The sequence below is a fragment of the Choloepus didactylus genome, chromosome 8 (genome assembly GCF_015220235.1).
Source record: "Choloepus didactylus isolate mChoDid1 chromosome 8, mChoDid1.pri, whole genome shotgun sequence".
NCBI lineage: Eukaryota > Metazoa > Chordata > Mammalia > Pilosa > Megalonychidae > Choloepus > Choloepus didactylus.
In genome coordinates, this window is record NC_051314.1 from 4,650,372 (window position 1) to 4,663,966 (window position 13,595).

The 13,595-nt window shown below is 46.5% G+C and overlaps 1 protein-coding gene across 6 annotated transcripts in view; it reads right to left on the reverse strand.

Moving 5' to 3' along the window:
• The window catches only part of TBC1D22A (TBC1 domain family member 22A), a 397,174-nt gene that overhangs the window by 297,079 nt on the left and 86,500 nt on the right, over positions 1-13,595 (reverse strand). The window lies entirely within an intron of this gene.

Genomic DNA, 13,595 nt, shown 5'->3' on the forward strand with positions numbered 1-13,595 from the left:
CTAAGGATATTATGAAAAGCAGGAACCCAATATCTGAACCCCAATAATGTAATGTTTACCAATCGTGCACCCAGTGCCCCTCTTGCTTCTGTGACTACTGTTTACGAAGAAACCAAGAAAAATTTCAACTATTAATGTTCTTTGAACCTGTCTTCTCGTTGGAAAAAAACTCACAAAAACAGTATCCTGAATCTATAGTATGAGATGAAGTTCTAACTTTGTGTAAGCTTCAGTGCATACCAAGAGCTTTCATATACGTTACCTTATTTAATCCTAAAAACAGCTTGAGTTAATTAGGGTTATGAGCCCTCTCGTAGAAACAAGAAATAGTCTCAGAGAGGTTAAGCGATTTGACTGAGGAACTAAGTGACCAAGTACAGCCTTCAAATGTCAGGGTCTTTCCACTATGTTAAGTTCTATTATTAAAAAGGCTTTTTGTAGCACAGATCATCTCACTTGGGAATACAGATAAAAAGATCCAAAATAAAATCGTAGATCAAAACACAACAGGATATTCAAAGCGCACGCCGCCGGAGCAGGTTCGCTCCAGGAATGAAGGGAGCGGCCGGCATCAGGAGATCTTTTAACTTGACGAACGTGCCGAATTATGTTGATGGGGAACACCACACAGCCATCCTGACGCTTGTCAAAAGGCGTGTGTAGACCTAAACCAAGGCCCAACCCCCACCCACACCCACCTTTCTAGCAGAATCCACGGTCCCCCAGCTGGGCAGTGCAAGGGGCAGCTGATCCCCCAGCCCACCCCTCCCCAATCTCACCCCAAAGGTGGGTCTCGGGGGCCAGTGTGGAGCGAGGCCATGCCCTCGCCAGTGACTGGTTCAGCCCCGGGCCCAGCAGAGCTCCATGCCAACACTGAGGAAGCTCCTCCTTGCTGGTGGAGAATCTTTTGGAGGCAACGCCCTCTTCCCTCCTCTGAAGGCTGCTTGAGGCAGAGGGAGGTGAGAACCGCTGCAGCCCCCCAGCACCGGCCTGAGGACGAGGCTAACAAAGAGAAGCAGGCAGAACCAGGAGTCAGACAAGGAAGAGAGCTCTGGGTTACGCAAGACGGCCAGATTCAAGAACAGCATTCAAGACTCAATAGCTTTTCTCTACCAGCAAAAAAACAAAAAGAAAATAGTAAACACACAAGCTTAACAAGAAATGTACAAAATCATATGAAGAAAACTACATGGCTTCACTTAAAGATGAAAATAAGCAGAGGCTGACCCCAAGCTCGTTGCTGGGGCCTTCCCTAAGTCTTCAATAACGCTTACTCTGGTCAGGCCCCGGGCTGGGGCAGAGGTCCGGAGGAGCAGGGCACACAGGGGCCCTGTGCCCCGAGGGGGGTCAGGGAGGGTGCAGGGCAGACACGGTGACAGTAGAGACAGAAAGAAGGCAGTAGCCAGAAAGAAGTTTAAAGATAAAAGCAAGGCGACTCAAACGACATATACGTGGATCTAGGATTCAAAATTATAATACTGTAGAGTGCCACTTTCTTTAAAAACTTCAAGTTGAATGCAGAAGCAATCACATTCCAACAGGCTATACTGTATATGGTTGGACACTTGTATGTCAAGCCTAAGTTCACCTGGAAGAGCTAATGTATAAGAACAGCCAATAAAGTGTCTGGAAAGAATAACGAGAAGAGACTTGCATTAACAGATAAGAGAATATATAATGGAACTACAGTAATTCAGACAGCGGGATTCCGACAATAAGAGCAAGGCACAGAGATCACAGAAACTGAATGAATGATTCCAAATCAAAGCTCTGTATAAATGAGAATTTACTCTTGAAATCAGGAAGTAGAAGTCCTCCAACTTTTTGCACTTTTTCAAAAATACTTTGGCTATTCTAAATCCTCGGCAGCCCCATAAAAACTTTAGAATCAGCTTGCAAATGACATCAAGAGTCTTCCAGAATTTTTACAGTGATTACAATAAATCTATAAATTAATTAGGGAACGAAGGATGTCTTAACAATATTTAAACTTCCAATTCGAGAACATAGTATATCTTTCCATCTTTCTATTCATTATTCCTTAATTTCTCTTAGCAACACTTGGTCATTTTTATTTGGAATATCTTGCACATCTTTTCTTTGATTGATTGCTAGAAATGTGAGGTTCTTTGATGCTATTGTAAAAGAACTTTGTAAAATTTTATTTTCTAATGTTTTATTAATAATACACAGAAATAGAATTAAATTTTGTACATTGACCTTATATCCTGACAAAATTTGCTAAATTCATTTTATTAGTTCAAATAATTACTTTGTAGATATATAACGTTTTCTATATATGCAAACATCAGTGAATAACAATTTTAGCACTTTTTTTTTTTGCCTTTTATTTCTGTCATGTCTCCCATTAAAATGTTGAATAAGTATAAAAGCAGTGATAGTAGTCATCCTTGCCTTATTCCCATCTTAGGGGGAAAATGCACAATGTTGTACCATTAGGTATGATGTTAGGTATAATTCCTTCATAAATGCCTTTTATGAAAGCATCTACAATAAGTTCAAGATGTTTATGGGACTGTAGGATTTTTCAAATACATCTGTTAAAGTTTACTAGAGCTGCCATTATGCAAAATACCAGAAATGGATTGGCTTTTATAAAGGGGATTTATTAAGTTAGAAATTTACAGTTCTAAGGCCATAAAAGTGTCCAAACTAAGGCATCAACAAGAGGATAACTTCACTGATGACAGGCTGGTGGTGTCCACAACACCTCTATCAGCTGGGAAGGCACGTGGCTGGCATCTGCTGGTCCTTTGCCCCCAGGTTGTGTTTCAAAATGGCTTTCTCCAAAATGTCCTCTCGGCTGCTCTGAGCTTCTTCTGTTTGTGAGCTCTCTTGTAGGACTCCAGTAATTTAATTAAGACTCATCCTGAATGGGTGGGGTCCATATCTCCATGGAAATAATTTAATCAAAGGTCTCGCCCACAGTTGACTGAGTCACAGCTCCATGGAAACACTCAGATTACTGTCTGCCCTCACAAGACTGCATTAAAGAACATGGCTTCTGGGGGACATAATATATCCAAACCAGCACAACATCTTAAACTTCTCACAGTTTACTGTCAAATACTATTATACCATATCATGCAGAATGCAAGGACGTTACAACTGTATACTTCCATTCCCCAACTGTTCTTGCTGCCATTGTCATCATGTGCTTCAATTCTGCAAGTTACAAACCCCACAATAAATCATTATTACTCATACACTTTAGTTGTACTTTCCATGGTCAGTTATTTTCTGAAGAGATTTTAGGAGGCCCAAAAAGTCATTTATGTTTACTCACATATGTACCATAGACATAATTCTTTATTCCTTTCTATAGGTCCAAATTTCTGGCACAGATCACATTCTTCAACATTTCTTATAGTGAAGGTCTCCTGGCAGTGAATTCTCTCAGCTTGTGTCTAAAAAGCTCTTTTGTCTTGATTTTTGAAAGGGTATTTCCAATGGGAATTGCATTCCATGTTGAGAGATTTTTTTTTTCAGTACTTTAAAGATGTCACTCCATTGTCCACTGACTTATATAGCTTCAGGTGGGAAATCTGTTATCCTTATCTTTGATCATCGGTACGTCAACGTCTTTTTTCTCGGGATGCTTTTAAGATTTTTTTTCTCTTTATCACTATTTTCATCAATTTGATTATAATGTACCTTGGTGTGGTTTTTTTATGTTTGTTTGGCTTGAGTTCTTTGAGTCTCACAATTTTATGCTAATCTGTACTGGGAAGGTATTATAGGTTTTATAAAATCTGGAAATTTGGGGACTATTATTTCTTCATTTTTTTTAATCCTTCCCTTTCTCTATAGGTTTCCCCCTCCCTGCACATTGGTCTGGAAACTGCCTCCAACAGTAATAATGTGGAACAACTATAAATTTCATCTTCCCTATTTCCATTCTCTCAGAGAGCACAGTCCTGCACTGCCTGTTGTCCAGTGTCTGAAAGGTTTTTTCACATATTTGACCCACTTTTCTATGTGTTCACAACAGAATTGCAATTCCTGCGTCCGTTAATCTTTCATGGGTTGAACAAAAGTCAATCTTCTAATACATTTTTAAAGATTTTTCTGACTATATTCATGAGAGATATAGGTCTCTAGCTTCCTTTTCTTATAATGACTTTGTAAGGCTTTATTACCAGTTATGTTACCTTCAAAAACTGAATTGAAAAGTGTAAAATTTTCTCCCCTCTCTTTTCTAAAAGAGTTTTTGGAGGGTTGGCATCATTCCTTGAGCATCTGATAGAGGTTACTTGTAAAGCATCTGGCCCTAAAGTTTTCCATGGAAGAAGGACTTTTATTACAAATTTATTTTCTTAAAATGTATGTGGGATATTAAAGTTTTCTGTTCCTTCTTGTGTCAGTTTTGTTTTGTTCAGTGTGTCTTTAAAAGAATATGACCATTTCACTTAAGTTCTCAAACTCTCTGACTTATATTTCAGTTTGCTAAAGCTGCTGGAATGCAATATACCAGAAATGTATTGACTTTTTCAATGGGGATTTATTAGGTTACAAATTTACAGTTCTAAGGTCATGAAAATGTTCCAGTTAAGGCATTAAGAGGTAGATACCTCCTTCTCAGAGGAAAGGCCGATGGCATCCGGGGTTCCTCTGTCACTTGGGAAGGCACATGGCAATGTCTGCTGGTCCTTCTCTCCTGGGCTCTGGTTTCAGTGGCTGTCTCTCTCGGCTCCCCCAGGGTCCTTTCCTCTCTTAGCTTCTTTGGGGCAAACTCTGGATTTCGTCTCTCAGCTTCTCTGAGCTCTCTGAGTCTCATCTGTCTTTTATCCTCTCACAGAGAACTCCAGCAAGGGGCTGCAGGTAGCACAGTGTAGAGGGTCGATGTGCTTGTGGGTTCAGAGGGCCTGGAGTTGCACCCCAGCTTGGCCAACAAGCTGCGTGGCATGCACAGGTAACGGAATCTCTCCTGAACTTCAGGATCCTCCACTGAAACACGGGGCAAATCAAAACACCTGCCTCACTTAGTTTACATAATTTACACAAGGAACAAAGACACAATAAATGTGAAGGCATGTGTAAACCGTGACACTCTAACAAATGCAGGAACACGGTCTGTTATGCTTACAGAAGCAATTATTCAGCACACCCTGTGAACCCAAACTATAAAGCAAGTAGGACTCACAGGATCTAATTGGATGTAAAATACCACATTTGAGATGGAAGCAGAAATCTGCCACAAAATGGTATATGCGTAGAACTCATAATTATCAGTACTTTTTTCCTGAAAAGCCAGGAATAACAGAAAAATCAAATAACCCATAATCTAAGCAAATTTTTTTTTATTTTTTCTAACACTCATCTCTTTTTAACTGGCTTTAATCTGAATTTTTTTTTTTTTTTTTTTTTTTTTTTTAGCTTTTTTAGCAATAGAATCTGGGAGAAACACTGAACATAAGTAAGAAATGTGTGTGCATGGTAATTACTAAGATTACACGTGAATCTGCACTAAAAGCTGAGCAGTCACCAGCATAAGAAGGGTCCGCAAAATAAACATATTTCTCATTCCTAAAAGCCACAATACAAGGGAGTCTCACAAGTCAACTCCATTTACCAGCATCTACTGAGCACCCTCCTGGCCTTCGCTGCCTCTGGGGCCAAGGTCACAAACACACCTCCCACTCTGCGCCCAACCACATGCCTTTATTTACCCAGTCGGGAAACACCGACGCCCACCACAGGCCAGGCCAGGGGCAGCCTGCGGGGGCACAAAGCTGGGTCAGACCCGGCTCCCACCCTCAAGGGGTTCATGGTCAAGGAGGGATAAGAAATCTGGTAAGACAATCAAGTGTTAGCGGGTGCTACGAGACTGGGGGGCATGCCAGGTCCCGGGGAACCCTGGAGGGGAGAGGGCCTCTTCTCGGAAGGTGGGGGAGCAGCAGGTGGGGAGCTGCTTGAGAAGCATCTTGAGGCCAAGCTGCGTTCTCCAGTTAAACAGGAGATTTATCTCTGCTCCCCAACTCCAAACCTCAGCAACAGGACAGAAAAAGAATAAAGTTATATAGAAGAGGAGCCAGTAGCAGATGAGAAATGTCAACAAAAATCTGAAAATATGGAAGGCAGATGAAAAAGTGGGAACTGAGTCAGAGAGAAGGCTAACCCCTGTCTGTCTGCAGAGGGGAAGCCAACAAACAGGGAGTGCCAAGGAACCCCAGGAGCCAAAGGCAGAACTTCTCCAAGGCTAGCAGGAGGCGGTAGATCCCCGCGGCCATGCAGTCAGCTGCCCTCCTGACCTGTGCAGATGACCAACTCTAGGATAAAGCAAAGTTACGCAGGCAGCGGCTCACGGCCCAGTCATGAACCAGTGTTCCAGTCCTAACAGTGCAAATGATGAACCCTAAAATCACCAAAAACTGTGGTACAATTACGCTGAGAGGGTGGGGAAGAAGAAGAGAGCAGGGCCTGGTAGGTGAGCTGCACTCTATTCTCCTAGAGCAGAAAATCAATAAACATGGCTAACCTTTCAAAATGTGCAGGGTAGACATACTATTTAGAAATACAGAGAGAAATACCTGGCAGCAGGTAAAGGGATGTGGGATGAGGAGTGCGGGATGGGGCCCACTGCTTCCAGTAAGAGTCCCGAGGAGGGGAGCTTGGGCTCCTGGGCCCAGGCCCCATTCGTTCGTCCTGAGGAAGGGAGCTCAGGCTCCCGGGCCCAGGCCCCATTCGTTCTCCCATCCATCACTACACATGCGGTGCGCACATAGGAACCTGGCTGTGCGTCAGGCACTGCTGGGATGGAGACATGGCTGACACAGGACTGGGATTACCCACAGCCGCTCTTTCAAAACATCGTGGGGCACTCCATAGGGGTCCCCGAAATGGCGCAGCTGCACTTGGAAGCAGGTCACTGCCACCCACTCGATCCCAACCCCCTCAGTTGTCCAAATGAAGCAGGTTGGTTTCTCCCCTCAGGGGAAAACAAGGAGCACTGGAAAACTTCTTAAACACTTAGACTTTTTTATCATTTCCAGACTGAACTCTGGAACTCCTTCCCAATTTGTTTATGTGGTGGCCAAAGGTTAGAGAGAAAAATACTGCAAGTCTGATAAATTTTGTTCCTTGACTCTCAGGTTTTGCTTCCTCAGATACAGCTGGGGGAGACCCTGTGTTTCCTGGATCATGTGAGACAGCTAAAGGGTCCCTTTGGAATGTTTTTCTGCGAGACCCTGGAGCCCCAGTTGCAGCAGGGGCTGGGGGGTGGCTGGGTGCAATCTCCAGTTTACACGGATCCGGCTTCTTCCTGTTCCTGGAGGAAGATTAGGTGAAGGCGAGGCTGCTCCTTCACCTGGCAGCTTTTCTGAGTAGTTATGGGATTCCAAGTGTAAGGACCCTGTGTTGTTATAATTAACATGATAAAGCTTTTCAAAATAACTTTCTAGCTTTATCTTTTTCCTGTCTCTAAAGGCTTTTAACGTTCGGGGCAGCTTCTGGGTAACAAATGGTAAGGAATGTGCATTTGGAGGCACCAGAAATGGCAGACATGGGGTTCAGCAAATGCTCCTAGACATGAGGCACATGCCAAACGCCAGGAGAAAGAGGGTAGGACAAGAGGGCAAAGAGCTACCCGGGCAGAGAAGGTCACAGAAGGCACCAGGGACAGTGCCCAGCGCTGGGGTCGGGCCAGGAGAGGCCTTGCAGGGGCCTGGGTCCTGACAGACGAGAGACGAGGAGACAGATGTCTACCGGCCAGAGAGGGAGGGAAGGGGCAGGTGTTCTCGGCAGAGAGGACATCTGTGCAGGGCCCTGGGGGCCAGAGGAGCCGAGTGAGGTTCCCAGGCGACAGCAATGACTGGGCTGCGAGGGCCGCGCACCCCCTCGGCTGAGCTCAGCTTCACACGGGCTTCTTCCTGACCCAGGGCCCGACACTCCTCGGCCGGCCCTCACAGAACCCAGAGGGAACACGTCCATCGGGCCTCAGCAGTGAACTCAGAGACGAGAGGAAGGCATGGCATCCTCCAGTGCGTTTCCACATGCTCACTGCAGTCCCTGGAAACCCTGCCTCCCCTACTGTGGGACCTCGAAGCGAGTCATCCTTGCCTGTTTAAAACTGCCCGGTGCATTTTTGTCTTTGGCAGTATAAAATTCCATAACATGATTCCATTGATCTCTAGTACACTTCTAAAAATCCATGACAGGGCTCTAATTAAATTCCAATTAGGATCGCAACAACAGTGAGAAGCAGTCAGGTGCCGAGATGCCTGATATCCCGGTTATCCTGGGCGGTCAGTCCTCAGCCCAGCCAGAGAGACATCGTGTCCAAGGAGACTGGGCCCCACTCACTGCTCAGCACCACTGGTCCCTCGGTTGACCGAGCCAGTGGGCACAACCGACGTGGCCTAGACAGCCTCGTCACAGGTGACAGTTCAAATGTGTACCTGCCACACCTGTACGTCTCTTTCCCCTTCTCTGCCCCTGGAAAACTTGTATTTATCTTTCAAACACCATCTCCTCCACGAAGCCGTCCAGCAACTCTGAGCTGCTGGTGAGAGCCCTCGCTCCCAGCCCGGCCCTGCAGCTATTTTTACACAGGCAGCCTCTTGCGCCTGGCTCCAGGAAGGCAGGGGTCACGTGTCACTCGTCCCATTAGCACGCTGTGGGCACCTGACCAGTGCCCGGTGCCACCGAAGGAGAGAAGAGTGAGAGCCGGCCCCGTTCTCCACCAGGGCCTGGCCTATGTGCAGGACCACTCACACCGCCCCAGGCCCTGGTGAGCACAGCCAGTGCGAGAAGCCGTTTTACCTCCAGGCAGAATTTTAAAAACAGAAAAGACAAAACCAGGACCACAGGAGCCACTTCAAGAGGCCTAGGGTCTGCAGCGCTGCGCCCACCCACCCCCACTTCAGCAGCAGACCCTCCTCCTCTCCTCTGGGTGGACAAAGGCCCGGTCCCCTCCATTCATCAAAGCTCAGCTTCGGATGGCATGGCTGCACCCCAGCACGCAGGGCTCCCTCCTGCGCCCCCGCTGCTTCTCCACCGCATCCAACCCTCCTCCCTGTACTTGCGAGCTGCTACCGTGGCTGGGAAGGCCCCTACAAGCCTCCCCTTCCAAGCCCCTTTCTGGTCTTCAAAGAGGTAATTCTTAAAGCTCCCCTCCTGCTGGCTTCCTCCTGGGGCTGAAAGGCACTGAAGGAGCCATTTTCAAACACGGTCCGAGGCTCTGGAGCAAGTCACAGTGCTCACGGGTCTGGGAAAGGGAAGTCTGTTGAAGGAAAACAGCCCAAACGCTCACCTCACTCCCCAACTCCACCACCAACACCCCATCTGCGACCATTCGAGCCACTCCTACCCACACCCTCCCTTGGCCACTGCTGATTTAATCCGCTGCCACCTCGCCACCCCCCCCCTGCCACACATACACACACACACACCCTTCCGGGAGGCAGACAGCGTGAGACCCTCCAAGAGGAGACAAAAGACAGGGAGGCTGACGCTCAAGGAACCTCAGGTGCCACACAGGTCCTTTCCCACTTCCTCCCCTGCGCGCTCGCTCTCGGCCCCCACTCCCTCCAGGGAGCACAGCAAGGGGGAGAACGAGGGCCAGACACTGCGCTAACCACATCCCACGCGTTAGCCTCTTGTGATCCGTACAACACGATGGAAAGACAGACTCAAGCAGATTCCAGAACCTGCTCCCACAGCCGGGGGGAGGCCTGGCCATCAGAGGAAGCCAATCTCCTGGCCCTTTTAGCCACACCAGGGTCCTGAAGTAAGGAACCAAAACCAAGATGGCCACACCAAGACGGGATCACAGGTTCCCGGGCTCTGGCGATAGACTGGGGGGGGGGGGGGGGTCTGAGGCGGGTGCATCACCCCTTCCCTCCCTCCACTGGCGCAGCCTGGGGGTCCCAACCTGACCGGCAGAGGGTGTGTGCTCACTGGACTCGCCCCTGCTGCCTGCCAGGCCACCCACAGACACAGAGTCTGACGGCAATGCTCCACCAGAAACTGATTTAACATCCACATGAGAAAAGACAGACCATCCTCCCACAATCCTGAGAGTTCTGAAAAAGATGGGGAGCATGGATGCCTGGGGTCTCCGTCATCTAGGTTGTTCGCAGACTGTAAAAATCCGCAAGAAACACACTCAGGCAGCACCGTTTCACTGTACAAACCAGAAAGGATGATACTAAAAAGAAGTGAAAAATTAAAGCTGAGATGCATTTTATTTTGGAAGTTAATTGCTAAATAATTTCATATGAGATAAAACACATTTCTACACATTTATTACCTGCTTTCAAATGTCCCTTCACAAAAAAGAGCTGCTCAGAATGAGCAAAGCCTCCCCAAAAGAAAACGGACATGTACATGCACCCTGCCCACTTGGTACCGCCATCGACCGCCAAACAAAACACTCACACAATTTACAAAATAGCCAAATAAAGTATCCCCTGCTCACTGCTTAACATGCAAGTGTGCCAGAAATTCACCAGGCAAAAGAGAGTCACCCCCTCACATGACTTTAGAACTTATCTCCAAGAAGCATTTTATTCGCTAGAAAAATCTGGCCATGTCAGAACCAGAAAGCAATACAGCACTGCATTTATTTACATCAAAAAGCATTCTGCTTTTCAGAATCTCATAGGTATGTTGGACTTCCCTTTTTCTTTTTGTTTTTGTTTTACTTTATTTTCCTAGTTTTTAATACAGCTACTTGCATCACAGTATAATTTTTTCTCTTCTTTAATTATTTTATAATTTAACTCAGTGAACATACGCAATGCATGCCAAGTAGGGGAAACAACCCTATTAAAATAGAAGTCACTTTGTTGGCAAAGCCAGGAAAATGACTCCACCCCACTGGGTGGCGGGCATCCGGCTCCCCAGCCCTTCCCTATGGCAAGCTGGAGCCCTGGCAGGTTTGTCCTGCCCCTGAAGTCGCTCAGCACCTCCTCTCTAACCGCCCATCTGCAGTGCAGACTTCTCCTGTAAGTCACTGCAGAAGCATCTGGAGGGCCTCAAACTCCAGCAAGAATGCCAGGGATCTTCTTGCCATGACTCCTACAAATGATAACATGGTCCTTATACCTGAGATACACACAGCACAGCTGGGGGCAGGGGGTGCCTGCAGCACACACGGGGCATGTTTGCAGCTCGACTGGCCCAAAGTCAGCTCCCCTACTGTCCCCCACCTCCAGCCCCCAGCCTCATCCCCATGGCAACCAACTAGAAAAAGGGACCATATTAACTATGAAGCACCTTGGATATCAGTAATAAAAGATAAATAACCCAACTAAAAATGGGGAAGGATCTGAATAGACAAGTCTCCAAAAAAGATACTAAAAAGGCCAATAAGCACATGAAAAGACGCTCAACATCACCAGCCATTAGGGAAATCAAAATCACAATGAGCTTCCACTTCACTCCCACTAGAATGGCTATAATCAAAAATGTGGAATAACTCAAGCCCGCATGCATTGCTGGTGGGAATATAAAATGGGACAGCCACTTTGGAAAAGTTCAGCTGTTCCTCCAAATGTTAAACATGGAGTTACCATGTGACCCAGCAATTACACTTCCAGGCATATACCCAAGAGAAATGAAAATGCATCCACACAAAAATGTATTCATGAATGTTCATGGCAGCATTAATACATAAAAGCCCCAAAGTGGAAACAACCTGAGTGTCTGCCAACTGATGAATGGATAAATAAAATATGGAATACCCATAGAATGGAATATGATTCAGCCATAAAAGGGAATGAAGTAACTGATACATGCAACAACATGGATGACCCTTGAAAACCTTATGCTAAGTGAAAGAAGCCAGACACAAAAGACCACATATCGTATGATGCCATTTATATAAAATGCCCGGATCAGGCAAAACCATAGAGACAGAAAGGAGACCGGTGGGTGCCCTGGGCTGGAGGGAGGGGGAATGGAAAGTGACTGCTAATAGGTGTGGAGTCTTTTGGGGGGTGATAAAAATGTTCTAAAATTGACTGTGATGATGGTTGCACAACCATGCAAACATGCTAAAAACCAGTGAACTGCACACTTTAAAAGGGGAATTGTATGGTATATGAATTATAACTCAATAAAGATGTTTTAAAAAAAGAGCCTTAGATAAAGCATTGTTAAAAGGTATTTCTATTCCCAACTGCTTCATGAAGGACTTTCGTGTGCAGACTGCAGATGAGAACAGAGGAGAATGGGATGGTTCTTCCTAACACAGGAAGAAATGTGAATCAGAGCAGGGCCCCCAGCGATGGCAAGTTGGTGCAAGAGCAATGCACGGGACCCCCAAACCTTCAGTTACGCCAATTAAAGTCTCACCAAGGCTTGAGGGAAGCGGATGTGTTTTGGTTTGGGTTTGGGTTTGGGTTTAAACTGTGAAGGGCCCATGGATTGACAAGAGGCAAAGCCAAGCCTGCTCAGGAGGACACTACAACCCAGTGATGCCAAGAACGCCCTTCGCGATGGCCCCAGGGAAAGTTTTACCTTCGCCAACAGGAAGCAGGTTGGAGGCAAGTTCATGACCAGATCCCCTAGGGAGAGACGACTCCAGCTTAGAGCCCAGCCTCGCTTAAAATGCTCACACCTTCCCAGCCCCTGAGTTCATTTCTGTGAATCTGTCCCAAGGAGGTACTCCAAAATGCAAACAAATATTTAGGCATGAAGAGGGCCACTGCAGTTTTAATTGTATATAAAACAGATATTATCTAAATGTTGAATAATACCCATTTGTAACTAACATGAAGTCAAGAAATACATCCAAAATGTTTAATGGAAACTGGTGCTTCAAAGTCTTATTCAAGGAAAAGCAAAGTGCAACTAATCTGCGTTCTGTCGCCAGCTTTCCACCCCTCCCCCACAAAAGAGAATCCTAATCATTTGTTAGTCACTTCACAAGGTCTAATTACACTGTGTTTTCCTTCAATAACATTGATCCCATAGCCAATGCTGCATGGCATTTAATTAAAGGAAAGGCTACTGCTCTTTAGTGTTAAAAATCTAGATCCTGTCAAACAAACTAGAAGCCTGAGATTAGCACGTGTGCTCTCCAGCAGGAACCAGTGAAGACAGACACTCAGCCTCCTATAATTTCAGCATTAAAAAATAAACCCATATCCCACGATGAAGCGCAAGCCTCTTCTCCCATTAGCAGCCTTCACTGACGACAACGGCAGCTGGCAGCAGGCGCCAGGAGTCCTCCGTTCCTTAACAGGCAGAGTCGACAGCGAGATGAATCGCTCTGAGGCTAAGATGTTTTGATGCTCAGAGGGAGGCCCCACAGAGGCACCTAAGACAACCTTTTCCATCACATGTCAGGCTCAGACCCTCGGGTGTCACCGCCTCTTCCAATGACCAGGAGTCTGTCCCATCCCCGCTCCACGGCTCTGTCCAGCCCTGGCCCGCCCGCCTGAGCACAGGGAAGAGGCACCACCTGCCCAGCACCCTCAGGGCCTCCCAGGCCAGGGAGCACACTCCTGCAGGCGACCCTGAGGACTCCAGCCCCAGGCAGGTCCACCCGGAGAAAGACTTGTCAGTGATAAGCTCAATTAATTTTAGATAAGTATGCAGTGTAATTACAAAAGCAAAGCTGCCTAATC